General features: G+C 41.4%; 1 long non-coding RNA gene across 1 annotated transcript in view; it reads right to left on the bottom strand.

The window, feature by feature from the left end:
* Positions 1–25,952, bottom strand: part of LOC103693081 (uncharacterized) — a 112,122-nt gene that overhangs the window by 11,084 nt on the left and 75,086 nt on the right. The window contains exons 3-4 of the long non-coding RNA XR_010057711.1: positions 22,769–23,161; positions 1–7,963 (exon numbers count right to left, since the gene is read on the bottom strand). The exon at positions 1–7,963 is cut by the window's left edge and continues 11,084 nt beyond it. This is a non-coding gene — a long non-coding RNA (uncharacterized LOC103693081). The remainder of the gene's footprint in view (positions 7,964–22,768; positions 23,162–25,952) is intronic.

Raw genomic sequence — 25,952 nt, 5'->3', positions numbered from 1 at the left:
TACCCTTTAAATCCTCATATAGAAAGTTTTCATTTTATTTCTCTGTGGCTATGGCTTATTGAGGATGTGGCTTGTTTCAGCAATTTGATTTCCTGGTGTGCAGGATTCCAAGGCAGATGAAACGGCCCTGGGAGAGCTTTTATGTAAAGTCTCATCTCGGCTTTGGCTAAGATGCTCCCAGCGTATCTTGGTCTGTCTCTTTCTTATGCTTTTAAGTGAAGTCTGTAATATGCCCCCTGCTTCCGCCATGTAGAAGCAGTGATTACTGGCAACCTCACTTGGGTGTCTCACCAAGAAGTTGATGAGTAAGATCTGACCAGTGTTACCCAAAGTACCACAGGGTACTGTGGTAGGTACCCTGCTATCCTGTTGCTCAAGGATTTCTGTAGGATGAGTCAAATAAGCCAATCTCCTGTTGCAATTACCTGGGAAAGTTCAGCAAATTACCTAGGGCCATTCCACCAAGGGTGCTAGGCTCTTGATTCCAGCCTACAGAAGTTTAAGTGCCACACATAGGCATATAGCCATGTAGAAGACTTCTCTAAAAGTCCTTTGAGGTCCACAGATCCACGGACCAACAGTATTAGGCAAGATGTGGTTCTGTACACTGTGGATCTGTCCATTTCTTTGCAACTGCATAGTATTTTTCTAGCCTCATGTCTCCACTATTAGAAAAATCTTCCTTGTTGGAAATTCTACACTCACTCCTGTTGAACCCTTCCCTGATTTCTCCCCTTGCCTCTAACAGCAGTGTAACCAGATAACTTCTCGGCTGTCCTGCCACATCTTCTCAGCTAGACACGAGATCTACCAGGGAGAATGACGTTCATTTATACATCTGTTTCCATACAATATGGCAGACAAAAATCTCAGGCTCAGGAGTCACAGGCTGTATCGTCACTCATTGCCTGTAACTCTCTGGCCTACAGCAAGTTTCTATTCTTTCCAGATCTCAGTTTTGCCAACTGCAAAGGGTGTGTATGTGTCAGAGGTGGGGGAAGGGGGAGTGTCATCTAACATTACCTATGACCTAGTCTGTGGGAGCTATATTGATCCAGACAGAGTAACTACAAAGCACCTAGCACACAAAAGGCATCTCAAATGCTGTCATCATGAGGGAATAATGGAAGCATCTAGAGAAACACAGTGGCTCACTGGTAACTGAAACTTGGTCTGTGATGGGAGGATGGATCCTGTTTGAGGTTATCAAAGGTTTGCAGCCTCAAGGAATCTGGGCAGGACTGAGGACAAGAGCATCTGTCAGGAGGAGACCAATCTGATTGACCCCTTAAAGACTTTACTGCTGTGAGCAAAGGAAGACCATATAAGTGAAGCCAGGAGTGACTGTCACTACCTGACCCTGGCAGCCATCAGGTAGAGATAGGGATTTATTTCATAGATGTTTCAAGGTGAACAAGACTTGCTAAGTTATTAAGAAGTCATAGTCTACTAAGGCCCATTTCTTAGATAAGAGAGCTGAGAAAGCAGACAGAAAAAGAAAAACAGAAAGAAAGATGTATGTTCTAGAACCTAAAGAAAGCAGACTGGCATCTGCTTATGGTAGTGAGGAAACCCTGGAAGGCTCAAGCAGGACAAGGGCTGGGCAGCTTCCTCTTTTCTGAAGGATCCTCCCAACTATCTTGAAAATGACTGAGTGTAACCTGTACATCTTAATGCAGTGCAGTGACAGCATATGCAGTCAACACGAGGAAAGACGAGATACCTCTTAATGGAGCTAAGGTTACTGACATTGTGCAAGTTCCTAATCCTTCTCCCTCGGGCCTTGAGCCCTCTGTAAGATCGTGGCAGTGTGGACCACTACATGAAGGTAAGAAATGATTTTTTTTTACTCTATCTATAGATCTGTTTTAAAAGTTTCTTGGAGAAGCTTTTTTGCAGAATGCAGGAGCTCTGAAATGAACCAGAATTTAATGTCATTCCATTAACATTTCGAAAAAGGCCAGCAAGAAGCTCCAACTGATAATTACATACAAGAGGGGACAAATTGGGTGTGTTTGCCTCACATAGGTCTACCAGACCCCCCCAAAAATGTTTCAAAGTAGAGTGTGCCATCAAAAACTATTAGAAATCATTCTGTCCCCACAATTATAGATCCAAATGACATTTACATTTGGCCAAATGGTCTCTAATTGAGCCACCCATTAAGTGACTGTATGTAGAAGCAGTCATGAAATGAAACCTTATTTGCAAGCTGCAGATTAGTTCTAGAAGGTGAGAGGCACATGGGCCCTGACTCCTCCCTCTAATTCTATCAGAAATGGGTGCAGAGGCCAGTAATGACCCTCTCCTCGTTCAGAGTGCCAGTGATCACCCCATCCTGGTCCACAGTGCTTGCTAAAGTCCACCATTCCATGTAACTTCAGAGATCACTATCTCAGGAGCCACGTTGACCTCTGCACCATGTTTGAAATGACAGCGCAGGTGCGCTGCCGTCTCTTTTCACAGCTGGGAAAACTAAAGCTGTAATTCAAATGACTCACCCCAGTCATGCTTGAACAAATGACTCACCCCAGTCGTCATGCTTGAAGCACAGGAAAGGGCTGCATTCAGGCCAGCACTTCCAACCTATCCCGTGTCACCCACAACAACATGTGACCTATCTAACACCTTTACTAGTGGCAGTGCAGAGCTCTAAGTTCAGTAACGGAGGCAGATATGTGTATGTGGCGCACACAGAAACATATAGGAGAGTAACCACCCAGAGAGGAGGTGAGCTGCAGCAGGTCCCCCACAGGAAGCCCAGCAGAAGCCATTTGTACCCAGTGCTCAGCGGATGGCCTCATTTGTTTCAAGGGAGCCAAGGAGAAGGCCACAGGGATGTGCAGTCATTGGCAGAGTCCAAGCCATGGTGCATATTGTACAGTTTATAAAACAATAACAAGAAGAATAGCTGTACTTTGGAGCAAGATGCCATTTTTTTCTGAGTATTGACTGCAGTTTGTCTGGATGCACAGATGCAGAATCAGCAGGGATTGAGATTGGTCTTTGATGGAGTTCGGAAGGCTACATTGAAGATGCTCTCACAGTTTGCACTGTTGGTTTCAAAGCCTGAAAGAGGTATTCAGCTCAGAGCAGCAGCTCGAGGGCCATGTGAAGGACAGAGACCTGAACTGATTTTGTCTTATGAATGACTGTGCTGATGAGGGGGCCTGCTACCCAGTCCAGAAGACAGATTATGAGAACCCATTAACACCTGAGCTCTCCAGACTTCCCCAGTTGGACGTGGGGAGGGGAAATGGAAGTGCTTAGAAGCTTTCACAATACTCAGTCAAGTCCAATGTCAGTTGCCTGATTTCCTCGATCTCATCTCCTATCACCCCCACCCCCAGACCAATACACATATCCACTGACACCCCACACATATCTCCTCAGCTCTCCTAATCCTTAACTGCTTCACCACTCCCTCTGCCATAACTCAGACTCCTGTTTTTGAGCTATTCTTTGTCTGGGTTTCACTTCCTCCCTCCCACCTCAATTGTTTACCTCCTCCTTGCCCTTCAAGTATCAGTCTATAGGTCACTTCCCGTGGGATGTAGCTTAGCGTACCTCTGCCCTTCCTTGCCTAGGGTTGCCTGCCTTCCTCGCCCACCTCTGTCTGCATCTCCTCAGCTCTCTCTGTAATTGCTTCATTCTCATTCCAGCCTTACCACCTGGCAATTACCAAGTAGAAACAGCAACTGCTCTCATATTCACTATGGTAACCTCAAGCCAGGCACTGCAGTATTTTGTTGAATGATTGAATAGATTAATTTTTTAATTAAGTTAGCCAGTAGTAAACGCCACTAAACAAAACAAAAGAAGGCCTTGCTCCTTTCCAGGTATTAAGCTGAGTTGCCTTGAGCGCACTAAGACACCGGCTTGCAAATACCCTCATGCCATGTGACATAATAGCATGTCAGAATCAAGATTCTACTGGAAAAAGAAAGCAAGCAAGCATCCTATTTACCGAAGTCTGTCTTAAAGAGGCTTATTTCTATCTGGGTGTGATCCAAGTTACTGAGGGCTTTAAATAATTGGGAAAGACATTATCTTTGGAAGCTAAAAATCCAACCCTTGAATACCTTGGTTCTTGCCAAATATCTCCCACAACCCACATTAAGTAGATTACCCTGTCCTTAATCACATGCTAAATGCCTGCATCTGTGGCTGGCAGCAGCTGAGTGTGCGGCAGCTGCAGTCACCACTTAACCCCCCTTGCTATCACAGCAGAAAGTGATGGCTGAAGAGTTCCAAGTGGTGGGTGGGATATAAGACCATACAGGTTAAGGTCTTCATACTACTATCCATTCAGCACCTGTTCATGGTCAAGTTTATCCTAGCTCCAAAACAGAGAAGGTGGGCAGATTTCATTTTTCCAATGGAATCTGCAGAAGAAAAAAAAGTATTTACAGAACTGAAAGTTGCTTACAGTTGCTGGCGCTCAGACATGATGTGAACTTAAGGTTCTGGTTCCCAATGTCTGTGGGAGGGCTGAGAAACTGAGGCTCTAATATTTCTTTGTTTAAGGTTGATACTACCCATTTAGGGACCACAGTCTGAGCTCTGAGCATCTCACTGGAACAAACAGGGATAATGAAATTCTCGTGACTCCATTTACTTCTTACAGTGATGGTAGGAGAGGGTCCAGAGGGACTCATTGAGCCTCTACTTACACAATAGTATCTTAACTGTTCAGTTCTGGGCTCCTTTGTGTTCATGGTTCTCAACCTGTGGGCCATGACCCCTTTGGGGGTGGAATAGAAAGTATCTTGCATATCAGATATTTACATTATGATTCATGGCAGTAACAAAATTATGATTGTGCAGTAGCAACCACATAATCTTATGGTTGGGGATCATCATAACATGAGGAACTGTATTAAAGGGCCGAAGCATTAGGAAGGTTGAAAACCACCAGTTCTGAGTGATTTTTGCATACCGGAGTGCTCATCGCCAGGGGACCTCAGCTAGCCATCTAAGCATCTGTCTTCTGCATCACCTATCCATACACTAATAGCAGAGCCAAGGGACATAGAAGAAAATTGTGCTTGGTGACCATCTACTCTGTCCAGGCCATCATCCACATTGTTCCTTGAGCTCTCATTCATGAGATGCAGGGCAGGTTAAGGACGTAACTCCTGGGACTGAGAGGATGGTTCAGTGGGTAAGCGCACTTCTGCTGTACAGTCATGAGGACCAGCAAACACCTGTTACTCCAGTTCTGAGGGAGTTGGTGCCTTCTTTTCATGTTCATGTACACACAGACATGCACACCTTCATGTGGACACACACACATGTACATGAATAAACCTTTGAAAAATATCACCACTCCCGTGTGCTGTATTCACTCATCATTAGTTAAGAAGTAGATATGTGCTTTAGAGACTCGTGACATACAGTATTTCACTTTCAGGGGTCCTGCTGAAGAATAAATGTTGCACGAGAAATAACTCTAGTAGGAAGCACTACCAGAGACACTTCCTCTCTCCAGACTAAATCCTTCATTCTTCCAGCACAATGAAATCTTCAGACAATCAACTCCTCAACCAGGGCACATGCTAATAATGTAACTATTATGACTCACTTGGTCTGTAGCAAACCTAATAGGTAATTTTCCTAACATGTTAAGAGAATCTGATAAGATATTTCATATTATACTTGGAGGAACATGGCTCCCCAATAACTACTGGAGACAGACAGGTGAGCCACCTAAGCCACCCTAAGAACCTGCTTGGTGCAGAGAGAGCAGACACCTCCCATCTGGGAGAGACTAAGTTAGTTAGGAAGAAGAGTGCAGTTACTTCATTCAGCCAGAGTTGAAAGCGCCATAACTAGAATTATGTCTGAGGTCAGGAATGCAGCCTTGCTAGAATGCTGCAGGGTTGGCTGGGTGTGGGTGGGTGTGGCAGTTCTAAAGTACCACCCCCATGCTGTATCACACTGTATTATTATGGCCAGTGCTTCTCTGCGCTGATATCCTGCTGTGTGATTATGGTTTCTGGTCTCAGGCCCACAATCATAAGGGATGGGTCACTTGGACCCTTAGGTAAACAGATGCTCCTGGTAAACATTTCCCCTAGCCACTTCCCAGCTGAGCTCCTGAAACCACCAAAGTGGACTCAGAATGGGTGCACCATGGACCTATTTCGAGAGAAGTGCTCGAGACAACTGATAGAGTAAGAAGGTCACTGGCCTAAGACATGAGCAGCCTGGTGCACAAGGAGTACATTAATGTTTGGAGAGAGAACTGAGTATGAATAGCTCGCGACTTAACTAAGGAGAGGAAAGAAATCTTGTCTGGTTGGCATACACAATAATGCATATTCTGAGCTGGAAAACCCAGTGATGGGTGTGGTAGAGGTATGTGGGGATCAAGGTCCTTTGAATAGTTGGTGTTTGAGAAACTTTTTAGCTCTCAAAGTGAAAGTAAGAGGTGGCCAATGGTATATATGATTTATTTTGCAGCTAGAGACATAAAGCATGTCTACCATTGGCTGTTGAAGACAGGAAGCTTGATGTGCTCACCAAAGCAAGAGCAAGAGAGAAGAAAAGAAGATATAAGACCAAACCAGAGAAACTCTGACATCCAAAGATACACAGAAATCAGAAGGGAAAGTAATGGGCAAGAGCCTATAAGGTGGGCACATAAGAGAACATGCTTTGGGGAAGTCAAGGGCCCAAATGGGAGTAGGCACTTCAGGTATGGAAAAGGAACACACACCAAAACAGTAGACAATTGTGTCCAACGTACAGACATTATGAGGACTAGGAAAAGACCACAGAGTTAATATAGCTAGCACCTAGAATAATGAATTAATGAATGGCATAAAGTAGACTGTAAATTCTGGATTAATTAACTGAAGGATGTAGCCCAGGAATGAGAAATATAGAACATTTTGTTTCTAGATGACCCCTTCCCATTCTCCTTGCCTGAGTCCATGACAGACATTCAGGTATCAAGAATTAGTTTCGGCCCCCTCTGTCTCTCTCGTGAAATGGAGTCTCATTATATATTTTTGACTGGCTTGGAATTCGGTATGTTGGCCTCAGATTCAGGACATTCCCCCTGCTTCAGCCTCTGTGGTGGGATTACAGAAGCATACTACACTCTGCTGGTTTTCCTTTTCCTTTTAAAACCTACACTCAGCCTTGGCATTCCTCAGCCCACACTCTGGCCAGCACTACTAAGTAGCTAGACTAGTCAGGCACAGCCAAGCCTGCTTTGTTTCTGTCCTGGAACACACAGAATTAGCAATGCAGGGTTTCATGTCAGAGTTGTTCAAAACTGGAGTGTCACCGAACAGCTTCAGATGGAGACTCAGACCCTGTTAAGGTGCTCCAGAGGGAGTTTCTCCTTAATTAGAGTTTAAACCAGACAATCCTGAAGGCGATCCAGACAGAGGTTATCCCTCTTTTCTAAACTGCACCTGTTACAGGCATAGAGAGAAAATGCCTACCTAGTATATGATTAACACCAGTGAACTAAGTCTTACCCTAACACTTCCTCCTCTGCATTTCGCCTCCCTCTTATCTTTATTGGTTTCCTGAAGAGCATTTTCTGCAAAGGCAGACTCTGTTCTAAATCTCTGTCTATGGACACAATTACCATGTCTGCTCCTTCCACAAGGTAAAAATGAATCACAAGATGCAAGATATTAACTTACCTGCCCAGCCATAGGCAGCCTGCTTTCATCTCTAAATGATGCAATCCCCTCACATAAAATAGAAGATGACAGCTTTATTCTTCAGTCCACAGTGCTTAGCATTATGGAGAGACATCTGCTGCAGACAAAATTTGGGTCTTTTGGAACGTTAATACTTTGAAATGGATTCCTTTCACCACCTGGAGGCTTGTGAGTCCATTTGTGGCTGTTTCCACCTTGTGTTGCCTTGAAAACTAATGAGTGCTCAGTTCACATTGAAGCAAGTGGTAAGCTCTGCTGTCTAGACTGTTACATCCACACTGTAAGGGAAAGGCAGAGATTTGACCATGAAGAGCCTCTCTGTGTCCTCTAGCTCCCTTCATTAGCTCTCCTTAGCATGTCCCATATGTTAGTTCCTACAGTAATTTCTGGAATAGAATGCACTAAGGAATAAGAGTTTTGGTTTCTTTTGTTCACCCAAGGCTCATAAATGGGCTTCAGAAGTTCCTTGTATCCCTGAAGAACAGTGTGTGTGCATTTTATAATTCTCATCAAACTCTGGATCAAAAAGGTGAAGTGTCAGTAGGAATGTAATCCTACCCTCTCACCGGCTTTTGTGTCTTTTCCTGTTCACATGAAAACATCACCAAGAACTGCAAGGTATTTTGTTTTGTTTTAGTTTTGTCCCCCACTGTTCTAATCCTAATCCTTTCCCTCTACCATCAACCTCTGTTCAAGCTGGCTCATGAGTGAACTGAAAACAGACTCCCGAAGGCTTCCCATGGATTCCTCACCCTCCTACAATCTGCTCTCCAAAAGGCAGCCAGCTCCTATTTTCAGATGTCTAATCTGGCCATTTTGACACTTTGCTTAAAACCCTCTAATGACTTCCCAAAGCTCTGAGCACAATCACAAGACACAAGTATTCACATGAGCGTCTCCAACCACAGCACATCATTCTCGACTATTCTATAACCCTGTTATATCCAACTTTCTTCCCATCGTCAAACTCTTCCATTCCTCTCCCAACTCTGGTCTTGTATACTTTTCCAAATGTATTTCCAAATTTATCAAGGTGTATTGTAATGGTCATTTCAACCAAACCCTTTCCCTCTCTTCTCTACTAGGCCAAACACCATACCTATGTGTGTTTATACTGTGTGCTTCATGAACTTCTATATACTCTGCCCAAGTTAGAAGTATACATTATGAATAATCCATTGATGAAAACTTACCATTCATCCTTTAGCAAAACTTACCATCATTATATCTCTAGGGTTTAATAGAATAGCAGCCACGGGGGCAGCTGAGACTTGACTATAACTCAGTGGACAAAGAAATGATCAAGCAGGCAAGCAGTGATGTGGCTTATAGTGTAATAGAGGAGAGGGTACAGCTCTGTGAGTTTAGGGTAGGCGTGTCTCCTCAGCACATCAGGCAGAAAGTAATGTACCTAAGTCATCTTAAGGTGCTGGTTCAGAGACTATAACATGCCACGTGGAAGACATGGGCACTGACTGAATGTATGACCCAGCAGCTCACTCTGCATGGAAAGCAAGGGGAAGCCCCAGGAGGACTTGACTTTTGACATCAGTCAAAAAGGAAAACCAAAAGTACTCAGATCAAACAGAGAGAAACAGGCACAGAGCCTTTCAAACACAAGAAAAGACAAGTGCCAAGCATGCAGCCACTAAAGAGAGAAAAAAGCTCTGCAGGTAAGAGAAGGATGAGTAGAGGAGATATTGTGCTATCTTCTTGTATTCTCCTTCTGGGTGGAGAGAGCTGTGTCCCCAGCTGCTGTGAGCAAAAGGACAAACACCCCACTACCCCATTGTCAGTTCTCAAGAGTGGCAGCTGTATATGACTTTACCCAAGGTCATGTTATTCCATGGGTAGCCTACCTGAAAGATCTAGCTGAGAGGGGAGTGGTCACCTTGTTACTGTACTGGAGTTTATTGGGGACATTTCTGGTGTCTTCTTCCTTCAGCTGTCTGAGTGGGGATAGCACAAACCGCCACTGATCCTGTACTAGTGTGGCTTTTTCAGTGTCTTCTCAACAATAAAAGCTGTGTCCTCAACAAGAAAGGCTCAGTGTCAGTTTCTTACTGAGTCAGACTGCCTACCCTGGACAGGCCATCAGAGAGGATTTAGGCAGAGGTGTTCTATGGCATACTGACTACAGAAACAGAATGAGGGATGCTGGGACAGTGTCAAGAAGAATCTACGTTAACTCCCAGAAATGGGAGAGAGAGTAATGCTAGCTTGGCTAACAGTGAGAACGTGAGGAATCAGACCCTTCTCTAGGCATTCTCAAGAGAAAATCAGATTCTGATGGGAATGTTTTTGCAGCATTAAAATAGATAATACAAAAAAATCGTTACCAAAGGAATGGATGGCAAGTTTCAAAACTTGAGTCTTTCTGCCCAATATAACCAGCCATCAAGTTTGCCAAAGAATCTTCTTGTGTCAAACAAATGAAACTTCAAAGAAGATGACGAACAAAGGTATGAACTTGAAAGAAAGGAAGCAAAATTCATTCAGAGTGAAGAGTGGGGCAGGACTATCACACATTTAATGAAAGTTTATTGAGACGTGAATGAGCCCCAGAGGATGGAGAGGGAAAAGAGTGGTGAATAAAGCTTTGCAGATACCATGCCAAGAAGCAAGTACATGCTTGGTGACGTTTGCTATAAGCAGTGCTGCTGAGTTTAGGCGTGGTCTTCCACATCAGCGCCATTCCAAGGCCTTTCAATGGCGTTTGATGCTGTACGTTACTTCTGAATGGGATATTCTGAATGGTTATAACCACTCAGGATATTCTCATTCATCATGTCATAATATAAAGAGTAGACAGCTGTACTGATGCTGCTCTGACCTCTCACTAATCATGTGACCTTGTGAAAATTGCACATCTGCCCAACGGGGACAATTATACCAACCTCTAGGAATGCACTGTGACACTGTGCACTAGCTAGTATACCACAGTGACATATATATATATATATACATATATATATACATATATATATATATATACCTTTATTCCATGTGTATTTAGCTTTATCAAATGAGAGTGAGAGGCATGTACAGAATTGTCTAAAGACATGACTAGGACAGAGGGGACTTAGGAGAAAAGTAAAATTGAGAGAGCCCTTGTTCAATTACTGCTAAAAATTTCAAGGTAGAGAAGGCAAGGTCCTGGGGATAGCATGGGGATCTTCTGTGACTGCTTATGTTGAACACTAGGATGCTGGCCTTGAATGAACGTCCATACTCAGTGGACCTTGGTTCCCCAGGATCTGCAGAGTGATGAACCACGTGTGATAACCATGGCTGTAGAACTAAAACATTGCTTGTTCACTTGGGGGTTGTAGGTAGGCTTAACTTTTTTCTCAACCCTACTTTTAATAATTGCTCTTAAACACTTTAACCTCCCCTCTAGCCCACCACCCACCAGAGGTAGTGGAAAAGAAAGGTTATTAGGATACAGGGGAAATGGGCCTGTTTAGAAACTGTTCTTTGGAGCAAATCCCATCTGCGTCATCAGGAAATCAGCAGTTCAGTTTACAGGATTCAGCAGCAGCAGCTTGATCCACACACAAATACTTCACGAATAGATCAGTAGTCTAGTTCGGAAGTGCTGGGATAGCAACCACATATCAGTAGCAGTGATACTACCTAGCAGAGACAGCCAGGCCTCAGCTGAATAGGTATGAGTCAGCAGGAAGAACCAGGACCACCAGGGACACCAGGAGAAATTCTTTGCATGCCTCTCTCAAGGAAGCAAAGACACGCAAACAAGCCCGTTTCACAGTCCATTGAGTCCTATTTATACTCCATCCAAACATCATGTGTCCTCCACGAATCTTGCCTCAGCACACGAGTCTGTCTTAGTAAAACACCACATGAGTCTGAATCACCTGACATCACTCTGTCTACAGGCCAGAGGGAGGAAGTAGCAAGAAGCCACCAGAACATGACCAGAAGTATTTTTGGTGTGATTCTCTCTATGACCTTACAATGAACAGTTCAGCTATGGATTGGAAGGTGAGCAAATACATACATGTTATTAGTGAAGAATCCTTCATCATGTCTTTTCACATGCTTGCTTTAGCAAAACATCCTTTCACCTGTGTCCACTTCAGGATGACACTCCTTAACGTGTCTTTCCCAACAAAATACCTCCCAACACAACTGACCTTCCAAAGAACTCTTCAGTTGCCACTTTAGTTGAATGTTATAGCCTAGCCATCAATCGGAACAACTTTTTTCTGTGAATAAAATCATACATGTAGTCCTTTGACTTTGGTTGTTTCCAAGAGAGGGGGGAGGCAGAGAGAGAGAAAGACAGAAACATAGAGAAACACAGTGAGACAGAGAAACACACACACAAAGGGGTTGGCGGACACATACAGGAAGCTTCCATTCCCTTTCTACATACTGACTTCTGTGACCCCAAAGGAGTTGACTGCACATCACTGATGTCATGTCTCTTGGGCCTTTATGAATGGGGGAAGGTGAGTCAAACTTATGCCGGGACTGAACTTCATTCAAGTTATGTCCCACACTGCACTGTAGACATTACCATCCTTATTACAACTGGAGCAAGGAAGATATTTGCTCAAAATTGGCTGGTAAATAAGTGGTAGGTCCAAGATTCAAACCTTAGTCTTAGGACCCCAAGGTCCACACTAATCAAATAATGCCTTAATAAATGTGTTTCTTCCACCTCTGTTCTGCAAGACTTGCCGCAAGCCTTTGAACTGAAAAATTGCTTGGTGAACAGAAAAACCTGCTTTTCTCTACCCTGGCAGGAGAGAATGCTCCATAATTCAATTAAAGCCTGTCAAGCTAGAGAAAGAATAGCACATGAGCTTGCGTGTCTGAGTTGAATTCTGGGAGTTCTAATTATCATATAGTGAAGACTCAAGGCTGAGATTACTAGTCTGGGGGCTCCCAGATGTGAGCCTGTGTGTAGGGAATGCTATAAGGGGAAAAACAAAGGTCATGCTAGACTATTAACTGTGAGAGACACAGTTAATGTTACTGACAGTGAAAAGCTCAGTTGGTGAGCGACAAAAAGATAAGGCAAGTTCTTGATCAATGCACATAAAACTTGAGAAGACTATGCAAAATGTAGGAGAAAAAACAGCACACACACACACACACACACACACACACACACACACACACATATTCTTACGTATCATTCTAGCTTTGTTATTCCCACTGAAGAGTTCTTGAGGCCTTCTATAGCCCAACCCAAGTTTCCCTTCCTATCATTACCATCTCTGGTCTCATCTCAATCCAGAAGCAACTCTACCTGGGCAACAAGTCTGTCCTGTCTCGAAATCAGAAATGCAGGTCAAGAAAGGACATGGCTTGGGTGATGAAGTGTCATGTATTGCCAACTTTTATCCAGGAATGTCTCTCTTACTTTGCTTCCCACGAGCATATTCAGCTTGATTCAGCCACTTCTGTTCCTTTCTTCAGAGAGTGAATAAGCACCTGCATCTAGTTTGGGATTCAACATTATACAGATAGGACACTGGTTTTCCCGGCCCTAGTAAACTCAAAGTATCAGATGCATCACAGACTAGGCATGCCAGCATGTCTCGCCCACCAAACTCTGGTATTCATAAAAATCTCATCTTTATATCACAAATTCATCTCGGCCTCCCCATTTTGCTCAGCACATTGTTCTTTAACAAAGTAGGTCCTCACTAAATACTAACACTATTTGCATCAATCAACATCACTTAGGCGGTTGGTGCTTCTTGGACACCGAGTCAAGCTAATTATTTGATAACACAAGCATCTTACCAGACAGCAGCAGGGGGGGAGGAAGGGGACTGAGCAAGGAAAAAAGAATATGTTCTGGATTGACACAGATGCTGCTCCGTTAAATTATTTAAGAACTAAAAATTATGTAGGAGTTGCCATTGACAGAGCATCAAAACAAAAGGACAACTCTGTAGGTCTGTTTCCTGTTGACTAAAATTCATCTGGCCCGTTTTGCTGAAGTGGAACTATTCATCTTGACTTCTGGAAGTGTATGCCAATAATAACAAAGTACTGCCTTTTGGTAAATTACAACGTGCTATGTGTTTGCTGGGCTCTTGCAGATATTATCACATTAAATCTTTTCAACGGCCTCACAAGGAAGAAATTGTCATCATTGTTATTATTATAATATTCTCACTCTGTATCCCTCTTTGGAGATGAGGCCTCAGAGAGGCGTGATAATTGGCCTAAAGTTGCAAAGAAAGTCACCGAAAAAAAAGTAGATTGAAATCCAGACCTGTAGCTTCCAAAGCAACACTTAAAATAAGTTTGATTCAATGAGGTAAATTGGGTTACTTGAATTATAAAAGGGTCTATGTGATAAATAACATATACCTCTTCATTGTGTAAGTAGTGAAAATGAGATTAAAGAAAAGATGGGATGTCGGGCCTTAAAACATCATAGCTAAAACAGACATGGACATTCATACAAACAACTTTATATCTAGTTGCTATTGAAGCTGCTTTCTTTAATAACATGATGCAGATATAACTTGTATGCAACTTAATTTGCTAAGCTCAAGTTACAATCTATTGGTTTTTAAAACATTCACCTGTGACCTATCCTTCATCATTAGTGAATTGAAGAACAATCCTATTACCTCGCAAAGAAACCTTATGTCCAGATCAACATTGTGCTATATCCCAAGCCCCAACATGGTCTTGCTGCCATGCTGGTCTGACATTGAGTCAAGTAGGCCTTGAATTTGACACTCTCCTGCTTCATACTTTCAAATGTCTAGAATTACAGGCCAAAATCACCAGGCTGGGCCCAATATCTATCAATAGATCCATATGCTACATGGTTTCTGTCACTGACTTCTTTTACTTAACTTTTAATTTTTAATATGTTGTAGTTGCCTCATTCAAGGCAGCAAGGAGTGACTGATAAAGGGACATTTCCCTGGTTCCCGTTAGCCTCAAAATGAAAAAGAAACCAGAAGCAAAGTTCTTTATATGCATTCTGAGATAAAATGTACCTCTCACATATACAGGAAAATTCCTGCACTGAGGTTCTGAGACTAAGAGTATCAGATATGAACTGAAATATGTACTTTATAGCAATAATTAAGTTATAAATACGGCTACTAGAGTGGGCTCTAAAGCAATATAACTAGTCGTAAAAATTAAAAGTTCAGATACACACATACAGAGAGAGAGAGAGAGAGAGAGAGAGAGAGAGAGAGAGAGAGAGAGAGAAGGGGGGTGTTGTGTGAGGACTGGTTCCAGGCTTCCACAATCTGAGGAACTATTAGACCAGGGAAAGGATGACCCAGAATTTCCCGCACTTTGATCTTAGCCTTCTAGTCTTCATAACTATGAGGTAAATTTCTATTTTTTAAGTTATCCAATTGTACAGAGAATATCTTGTGTATCAATGGATGCATCACCTGTCAATGAAAAAAAATGGAAAAGAATAGAATAGAAGGTGGGACATTTGAGAGACAGAAAAAATTCTGGGATAGAACTAGGGGGAGGGAATAACACTTGAAATGTATATAAGAAATACTCAAGTTAATAAAAAAAATAATAATAATAAAAATTAAAAAAAAAAGAACTAGGGGGAGATCAGCTGTGGCAGGGGCAACAAGCATGCATGGTACCGGAGCACAGGTAACCAGCCACATGGAGAATGTAGGTTAAAGTAAACAGGGTATCTTAGTTATGATCTAGTCAGAGATGAGCTTGCTATATGGCCAAGGTATTTGTAGATATAATTTGAGTCTGAGTCTTATTTCTGGCAGCATGGGGCTGGGAAGAAGTACCGGACCTAACTTCTGCACCAGTCTGGTATTAGATCACAGCAGCATTAGAAAATGTATACAATCTTGAAAATACAGCTTCTAGCAAGAATATTACTACCTCTGTGTCACTTTCATTTCTCTAAGATCAAATATAGGATTTATTCTTTTCTGAGTCCCTGCTTTCCTCAAGAGCCATTTTTTTAGACAATGGTATACTATCCAAATGAATGTATAAAATATTATAAGCCGGTATTCTTCTTGCCCATACTTTCTTAGCACACATAGCTCACACATCCCTACATAACTCTGAAGCGGTACTCTTTCTCCTAAAACTTGGAGATAAATAATCCCATTACTATTTAAGATGTTCAGATCTTCAACTTGAAAATTAAACTTGAAAACTCTTCACATTATCCCTAAAATAACATCAAGCCCGGAAAAAAATAAAATAATCACAGATTCTAAATAAAGACTGTCCATACAGACCTCAATTAAGATGTCAGGTTCCATGATGCATGCTGTTTAAAAGAATAATATGCCATGAAAAAGCACAAATTAGTATAAGAATGCTAGGCTGCTTCCTCTTCTGTATCTGCCCAGAATGTTATCGTTTGGAGAAACTACAGAAGGCCAGTGGGACTTGCCTGTTTAAACATTGTACTGCATATCACTCCACAGCCTAATCTACTCCTGGTATTTCTAAGTATTTTTTCATGGTTTTCCAGGAATCTTCACAAGTCCTTTGGCTCTGGGCACTGCATTTTTTTGCCTTTATAAATGTGTTCATGGCTTTGCCAAACCTTAATCTATTGAAAAGTCTTTCTACACAGAAATTCTTGCCAATATACATGCAAAAAAATATCTGATGGAAGCATCCAGTTATATATTCTTACGTAAGAATATGAGAATAGGATTCTTCCCACATAAGAATTAGGATTTTCAAGCAAAACATCCATTTTCGAAAAAAATAAAATTGTGGAAAAATACTTAAAGCCTGAAATTCATCCTAAGTAAATATGCCAATATGATTATCTGTTGCTGTATAACCCTTCGCCCAGAGAATAACAATAAGAATAATAAAAATAACTTACTATTTAATGTTGAGAAAACTGAGATCAGCTGCTGGACTGTTCCAGTAAGTCTTTTTCTCTGGTTGTTGACAGTTGATGGGTTGGGTGACACTGACTTCAAAGCTATCTTAGACCTAAGCCCAAGATAACTCCCTCACATGAAAGTTGATGTCAGTAGTTGAATGGAAGCTCTCTCTCTCTCTTTCTCTCTCTCTCTCTCTCTCTCTCTCTCTCTCTCTCTCTCTCTCTCTCGTGTGTGTGTGTGTGTGTGTGTGTGTGTGTGTGTGTGTGTGTGTGTCTGAATAAATAGAGAGGCTATCAAAATATTAATTGTTCTTTGGGTAATAAAATTAGCTACATATTCATAATTTCTTCCATATTATGTTTAGACTCAAAATAAGAAAGAGAGGAGGAGGAAGAAAAGGAGGAGAAAGTGTTTTTGTGAATGTCAGACATTTTGGTCAAATTCTAAAATACAGATACAATAAGACTGTTTTGGCTTTGGTTTTGTTCTGTTTTTTTCTTGTTTGCTTGTTTTGTTTTATTTTACTGTTTTCTAGGCTTATACAGGATGGAATCTATAATGTGTCTGATTTTGAAATGACCACACGTTCTTTTCAATTCCCTTACTGCTGAGGAGTAGATGTGCTGACCAGCAAGGATAGGCACCTCCCTTTGACTCACTCCCTTAGGCCCTTGCATTTCTCTTCTTGATCTCTGATGCAACTTCCCTAGCAACTCTCTCATCCTCTCCTCTGTTGTATCAAAGAACATGAGACATATCCATCCTCAGCATAGTGCATGTTTCTTTGAGGCAGGACTGACTCTTGTCCATGCTTTGGACACACAGTTACACTGAGGAGCCTTCTCTGTAATTGCCCTTCCAAAAGAACTTCCTTGTAGTACTGTGGTCTCGGGCAGAAGGGCATAGCCTACATACAGGAGGTGAGTTTTCAGCTGGAAATGGCAACAGAATGAACACAGTTTGGAAACAGCAGAACAGAAAATACTAGGCTTTAGGTTAAGCAGGGCTGGATTGGACTTTCTACTTGTGAAATGTCTTGGGTAAATCACTGAACTTTGTTGAGCTTTAATTTCTCATCTGTTAAGGGAGTGTTTTAACATCTAGAAGGAAGACATCAACTCAACCATCTCTGACAAAGACAGCTTCATTTAACTGATATTTTTGACAATGATACAGTGCCCTGGTTGTCCACAAATACAAACTCATTGCTACACCCTTCACCTACCCACAATGGAACCTGTTGTCCCCTGATTCTTTTTAGAAATGTTCCTTTCCTCGAGTTCTTCTGAAACACCTGGAGAAGCTCTAAGTGTCTGTGGTGGGGAACACTCCACGTTATCTATTCCTGCCTACTTGTGTCCTCTACATACATTCTCTTTCTCTCTCCAAAATCCAGGAGAAGTAACTTGTGTGAAGGAGACACTGAAGTAATGAAATGCTTAGTTAGCAAGTTGTGTCTCTCCTCTGTTGGTTCACATGAGCATTCAGTCTCCAGGGAAGTAACATTGAAATTATTTAGGCTTTGAACATTCCATAGCTGCCATGACCAGACCTATGGCAATGAAATTTATTAAGGACTTCTCCGTATTAAAGATAATAAAGTATTTTTCTTTGTGAAACTACATTCAAGTCACAATAATATTTGAACTAATTACATGTCTTTAAACTAAAATTAATAGTATTGGGTAGAAGCCTTCAGATAAGAGCAACAAATGGGATTTAGTAGAAATAAAATATCAAACTAACTGAGGTATTACCATACCCATTTTACAGCACACATTGTGGGAACCAAATAATTTGTATAAACTAGAAAGTTATAAGGCAAATATAGTAAACACAACTGAAACAAAGCAGAGCAAAACATGTCAATATGATTTGAACAGAACCCTGTCTAGTTACTCATAGAGATGACAAGAATTTCTTTGACTGCCCTAGGCTGTGAAGATATGAATCTCTCAGTGAATAGTGTTGAAGGGAAAGAAGCTTTCACGAAAGACAAAACTAGTCAAGATTTTCCCATGTGAACATTTGTCAGTTACCAATACAATTTGGCACCATTGTAGAAATGATGATTCCTGTCTTCTGTCACAAAATCAAGATTACCAGCAATCCAAACCTGTCACTCCAATGGAGACTGAAAACCCATGAGAGCCAACAAAGAGACATACAACTTGCCAACTAAACATTTCATTGCATGAGGAAAGATTGCACGTACTGAGAGAGAAGGACAGAGGGTAAAGGGTAGATTGACCATGCAGCCTTCAATAAAGTGTGTTGGCGGAATCTCCAACTGCAATAAGCCCATATAACAAACACACAATGCAGTTATTATAATTATAAGCTACACTCCTAGATTGGGCAGATCTAACACTATACTGACTTATTCCCTAGCTCTGAGATCCCTTGCAACCAGCAGTTTCTTCTGGCCACGTGGTTCTGATCCATCATGGCTTCCTCTGTCTCTCTACCTGCCCTCACCCCCAAACCTCCAGTCCCACCTTTCCCCTCCACTGACCAGAAAAAAACGTTCTAGCCTTTATTGACCAGTTAAAATGGTGGAGAAGGTTCACAGGAGATCACCTAATTAAGTGATAGACTGCTAGTGTGGGTCAACCTCCCTTGAGGAAGCAGAAATAACATCAGAATACAGACATCACCAGGCCAACCCACAACAAAGTGTAAGACAATCCTTTCCTAGTCAGGGTGTTGAGTTATCTTACTAGATGCCATTCTATTTCCTACTCAGTCCTTTCTCTAACTTCCCTGAAATCCCTGCTATGCACTAGAGATGCCCCTAAGCAAATCAGCTGGTATTCTGAAGATCTGCTCAGGTAAAATGGTAACACAAGCATCTGCACAGCTAGGATTCCAACCAGCCTTATTAATCAGGGACATTGGGAAACATGGGCAAGAAACACAAAATGCCCTTTGTCTTAAATGTCTTAATTCTTTGTGCTAGATAGCTTTATGTCAACTTAGCACAAGCTAAAGTCATCTGAGAGAATTGATCCTCAATTGAGAAAACAGGCAAGCAGTGTTAATGAATTTTCTTAATTAGTGATTGATGGGGGAGGGTCCAGTCCACTCTGAGTGGTGCCATCCCTGGGCTGGTAGTTCTGGGTTCTATACAAAAGCAGGTTTAGCCAGGCATGGGAGCAAATCAGTAAGCAGCATTATTCCATAGACTCTGATACAGCTCCTGCCTCCATGATCCTGCCTGCCCTGTTTGAGTTCCTGACCTGACATCTGTTGATGATGAACAGTGATGTGGAAGTCCAAGCCAAATAAACTTTTTTCTCCTCCAAGTTGCTTTGGTAATGGTGTTTCATCACTGTAATAGAAACCCTGACTAAGATAGTCTTTTATCTAATATTTATAATCTCATTTGGGCTTGTTTGGGAAATACTACAAAAGAAAATAATACTCTTTTTGGGGCATGATTGCACATAGCTGCAATTCTGGTGCTCAGGAGGCAGAAGCAAGCAAATCATTCAAGAGTACAAAACCAGTCTGGTCTACAGAATAAGCTCTGGTCCGGTTAGAATACAAAGTTATGAAATGAGACCATAGCTAGAAAGTAAAAAAAAAAAAAAAAAGGAGCAGACATCCTTGTAAGAAGATGCCCTCAAATTGAGTCATCTTAGAGACATAGAAACTGTCTGACCAACCTCACCACAGATAAGACAAAGGCCAGGGAAATGAAGCAACCTGCTCAAGATTTCCCAACCAATTACCACCAGCGTAAACCTAAGTAATAGGTTCTCACCATCTTAATGCATTCCTTCTCGCTGGTCCACACACTGATAACCAGCAGCACCCTAACAGGGAATGTTGGCCCTTATAATTGGCCCCTTGAGCTTAACATCAGAGAAAAACAGTTATTTCCACTGAGAATGTCTCTCATTCTAGACCAAAATACATTCTTCTAAACAAAGACAAAACACAATCCAATGGGAGAAATGCTTCAAAAGAGGCTTCTCCCAGAAGACAGAGAAGAAAAGAAACCCATTTTAAGTACAGAGGACTTCAGGGTACGCAAAAGATGATAAATGCTATAATTCTGAAAGTGCCACCTGCAAGTGTCAAGACAAAGAGCATGTACAATAGGCAAAACATGCTCAGAGCCCTGAAAATTTCCAGATCCCACATGTTATCTCTAGATGGCATAATGTTGAGAGATGCTAGAAAATGTAACCAGGTCATATCTTGGATGAGCTACAAGTCTGTGGTCAAGGCACCATCAGTATTAGTTCCCTCTGAATACTGGGAAAGGGTCTCTTTGCCATGTATCTCTTCCAACTTCTGGTGTCAATGACCCTGATCTCTGGATTCATCCCATGTCTTCTTCTCTGTGCATATCACTACTCAGCCTCTCATCTCTCTCTGTTCCTTGTGTACTCTGTGTGTATGTGTTTAGTGAATTTGTGTGTGTGTGTGTAGCCTATGTGCATATGTGTGCTGCTATGCATGTTTCTATGTAAATGCGTGAAGGCCAGAAAAAAATTTCATGTGCCCATTCCACCATACTAAACCACATTCTCTTGAGAAAGGGTCTTTCACTGAACCTGAAACTAGACTGGCAGACAGAATGCTCCAGAGATTTTCCTGTCTCTTGTCTACCTGAGTGCTGGGGTCATGGACACGTGTGGTCATAATGGCTTTCTAACATGTGTGCTGGGGATTTAAACTAGAGTCTACTGTTTACAGACTAAGCGATGTTTCCTAAATAACCATTCCCCAGCCTTCCAGAGTTAATCCAGAATCCCATGTAGGCACGTTACCTTGATGTACACATATGCAGATTTAATATCTACATCCAATATTTGTCTTTCTAAATTAATAATGTTTATAAATTCCCCATTTCTAAGTAAAGTCACATATTCTGAATGATTGAGGGACATATTTTTGGAAAGACACAGTACAACCCACAACAGGGAACTCAAAAGTTATAAACAAAGGATGGATCAGTTGGATACTCTTCAATAAGGACCATACTGAAACACTGATTTAAGTGGGGAAAGTTAGGGTCATGAGGCTAGATATGCAGAGAAAGATAGCAAGTCAAAGGATAGCTCATGCACAAAATTTTGGGAATAATTCAATGCTGGGAATGAGGAGAATCGGAAACCCAAATGACAATAAGCTTTGGGGTTGCAGAGCAGAAGGCATTGTGGTATCTACAGGAGAAAAAGAGGAGATAAGAGTATATTGGGAGGGATACTAATTTTATGCTCAGGTTAATTAAATTGACATTGTCTATTGTCTTTTGTCTTCATGCATCCAAGGGCTGATAGTGAAGAAATGGTACAAGAGTGGGTTTGATTGCCACAGCAGGGGATAGTGTAAAGTAAATGGGAGGGGAAGCTGAGTAACAAATGTGAAGTCACCATATATTCTGTGGTGCATCACCCTCAAAACACACACACACACACACACACACACACACACACACACACACACACAGCTTGAGTGAGAATAGAAGCTAAAAATAACCCTTGGGATTGGACAGCATAGTAAACTCAACCTGTGTTCCTGTCATTGATGGAGAATGAGAGTAGAGGTCACACACACTTCTCTCTGGTGCTCCTGCTAGGCTCTCATCACATTAGTAGTCCTTTAAAGTTGCACACTTCTCTCTACTAGACTACACTAATGCCTGTTCACTGGTTGGTTGATAGTTCATTCAATGAATGGGCATTGCACTTGCATTGTTTATCCCATGCTGTGAGTCATCAGAAGTGCCTTGTAGGAGAAGACTACTTTCATGGCATTTATATTTCACAAAGCAGAGAGAAGAACAAAATCAGCAAGAAAAATATCAGGGAGTAATGAAAGCTAGGGTGAAGGTAAACAATTAATTGATGGAAACTAATAGGGCTATATTCATTTTAAAAGTCTCTCAGTACCCCCTGAAGAGATGACATTTTAGGAGAGACCTGACTGATGAGAAGTAGCCAGGCATGCAAAGGTCTTTAGATTATTTTTAAAATAATACTATTTATTCTTTGAGAATTTCATAAGTGCGTACAATTTATTTCAGTCATTTTCACACCTGTGCCCTTCTTCCAACTCTGCCAGATCCTCCCTCACATCCTTATCCCAACTTCATGTCATCTCTTTGCTTTTCAAAACAAACTATGGATTTCATGTAATGCTACATTTATACAAATGAATATGGGGCCAGCCACTCTAAAAGCATGGTCAATCTATCAGGGACCATACCTGTAAAGAAACTTTCTTCTCTCTCCCTTATCAGCCATTAAGTGATTGTCAATATCTTCCTTAGCTAGGGAAGGAACTCATATGAGCATCTCCATCACCCATCTTGCTGGAATGTTGACTTGCTTGGTCTTTTGCAGGTAACAACATCTTCCGTGAGTTCATGAATACAATAATAGTTCTGCCAGGTGTAGAAGACACTGTCTCCAGTCCTCCTCAACATCTGGCTCTTACATTCTTTTTGATCCCTCTTCCATGATGTTGTTACTTGAGTCTTTGGGGAGAGGATATGATATAGATGTCCCATTTATGTCTGACCACTTCCCAGCAACTTTGTGGTATTTTCACCAGTTGTTGGTCTCAATATTAACTGTCATGTACTACACAAAGATGCATCTGAAATGAGAAATAGGATCTACATTACTCTATGGGTACAGAGCTAAACATATGGGAGGCACTTTGATACTATGTCCCTTTAGGGAAATAATAATTCACTCACTCTTAGGTCTATGAGCTTCCTAGGCATTGGTCACTAGAAAGACTTGTATTAGGCGTGAGTTTCATCCTGTGAAATAAGTCTTAAATGCAATCAGAAAGTAATTGGTTATCCATATAATGTTATTGTAATTATTATACATAAAGGCATATATTGCCTCAGCAGTTATTATTGTAGCTCCCAGTATTTATGGCTGGATAAGGTTATTGGTGAGCTTCCCTAAGTTTTCCCCTAATGGTTGCTATGTCCAGTTTTAATATAAACATCTTTCATAGGACCCTTACTCCCCAGGTCAGACTTCAGACTACTCAGCAATGTTGAAAATGGTACAAGGTCATTCAGTCTCTTTGTAATAAATTGTTCCTTGCATGGCTGTTTACTCATATTTCTATGAGCAACACATTAGCCACAAGCCATGCATCTTTCTTAGATCAAGCTTATTTAATTTTTTTAAAATCATAATTGTTCTCCTAACTAGGTGGGAAAATTTTCCTTACTTCTGGTTTTGTTTTAAAGATAAGCTAACATGGTGGTAGTTTTCTTTTAGGGTTACCATTTCTCCAATACAGGAAAGTGTTGTCTTCCTCCTTGCTCCATTTCCAGGTTTGTTTTTAGTAAATATGGTTAGCCAAAAGTCAGAACCAGCATTAATGATGAATTGGAGTCATTTCAGACTTTGATACACAAACAAGCATATAAAATACTGTCACCATTTAACCCACCCTTTCCCTTCTGCCCGTTCTATGAGGCTTCCATTCACCCATTATGGCTGATTTCTCTTCTCCTCACTCATGAACAGTGGAGCACATTTTGGTCCTGAGTTTTCTTAACATGCCATATCTGTCATTGGCAGGTTCAATAAAAATGGCCACAATAGGCTCATAGATGTGAATGTTTAGCCAAGAGGGAGTGGAACTCTTTGATAGGATTAGAAGGATTAGGAAAGGTGGCCTTGTTGGGGGATGTGTCACTGGGGTAGGTTTTTAAGGTTTCAAAAACTCAAGTCAGGCCTGTTCTCTCTCATTCCACCTATGAATCAGCATTATTTCTTCCTAAATATTGCCATGCTTTTCTCAACATGATAATAATGGACTGACTAACCTCTGAAGCTGTAAGCCAGCCTTTAACTAAATGACTTCTTTTATAAAAGTGGGCCATGATGTCTCTTTACAGCAACAGAACAATTACTAAGACAGAATTTGGTACCAGGGAATGGGGTATTTCTATATCAGGCCTCTCACTCTTTCTGTTTGCTGGAAGAATAAAGAAGCCTGGATTAGAAAAGTAGTTAGATGCTTTAAGAAGGGTTTAATAAGCCATCCTTATAGGAGTATGGGAAACCATGCTGAGGGCAATCTAAATTTTAGGGGTCTGGTTCAAGAAATTGCAGAGGTGAAGAATATTAGTAAGTGGCCTAGAGACCATTCTTGTGATATTTTGGCAAAGAATGTATCTGCTTTTTGCCTTTGTCCTCAAACTTTGCTTGAGGTTAAATTGATGAGTTTTAAATTAATGGTTTTGACCAAGATTTCAAGACAGCTTAGTATTGACTCTGGCATGTGGTTATTAGTAATCACTCTTAAGCAGAGCTACAGTGAAATGGAGAAAGCTAGGAAAAGAGAAATATAAAATGTTCCACGTGAGGAGACAAAGAGCACCAGGAAAGCTGATGCTATAGCCAGGTTCTGTGTTCAAAGAGATGAAAAGTTTGAAGCTTGCTGCTAAATGCATTAAAGGGAGTGATGACCTCAGGGCAAGACCCACTCCATGCTTGACTTCCAACTTGTGAAAAGGAGTTAAAGAAAGCTTAAGGGGAAAAGGGAACTATCTACAACAGAAGAGCTCATGCAAATGTAATTGAAAAAGAAGGGAAGTCCCAACCCTATGGAGGAGCACATGGTTCTGCCTTTAGAGTCAAGAATACAAGAAAGAATCATAGAATCACCCTCTGCAACTAAGGAAAACAGCTGAAGCTAGCAATGTATCAGGGCTGCCCTTGCATGCAGGTCATTTCACGAACCTCTGAAGTTGAAGCCTGGATTGTGTTGAAGACCTCAAAATGGTGGAGATATCAGAGTCATGACATATCCGCCAAGGAAAGCTACGGACATAGTACTTTGGAACTAGCCCAAGGCAGAAAGTGTACTGTAGTCAACAAAGATGAAAAGGTCGGAGATCTGAAGAGTCCTTTGACACCAGATATGAAGATGGAAACTGTGGAGTTTGCCCCGCCGGGTTTTGGTTTTGCTGTAATCTAGTATTTCCTCACTAAGTTCCCTTTCCTTTTTTGGGATATTATTATATATTCTGTGCCACTGTGTGTTGGAAATATGTAATCTTTTTTATTTTAATTTTATAGGAGATTAAACTTAAGAGATTGCCACAAGTCACAGAGGGTGTAAATAGAGGTGAGATTATCATAGACCATGGGGACTTTTGAGGTTGCACTGAATGTAATTTTGCAGTATGTGGCTACAAACCAGTGGGGCCAATGAATGGAATATGATGTTTTAAATAGAAAGGACATCCATAGGCTCATATATTTAAATGATTTATCACCAGGGAAAACTCTTAGATAGGACTAGAAGGATTAGAAGGTATGGTCTTTTTGGAGGAAGTGTGTCACTTGGGGGTGGGGCTTGAGATTTCAAAATCCCATACCTGGCTCACTCTCCCCATCCTCTTTCTTCC

This window comes from Rattus norvegicus, chromosome 14 (genome assembly GCF_036323735.1).
Source record: "Rattus norvegicus strain BN/NHsdMcwi chromosome 14, GRCr8, whole genome shotgun sequence".
In the NCBI taxonomy this organism is placed as follows: Eukaryota; Metazoa; Chordata; class Mammalia; order Rodentia; family Muridae; genus Rattus; species Rattus norvegicus.
The sequence above is the reverse complement of the archived record's forward strand: the minus strand, read 5'-3'. Positions and strand labels throughout refer to the sequence as shown.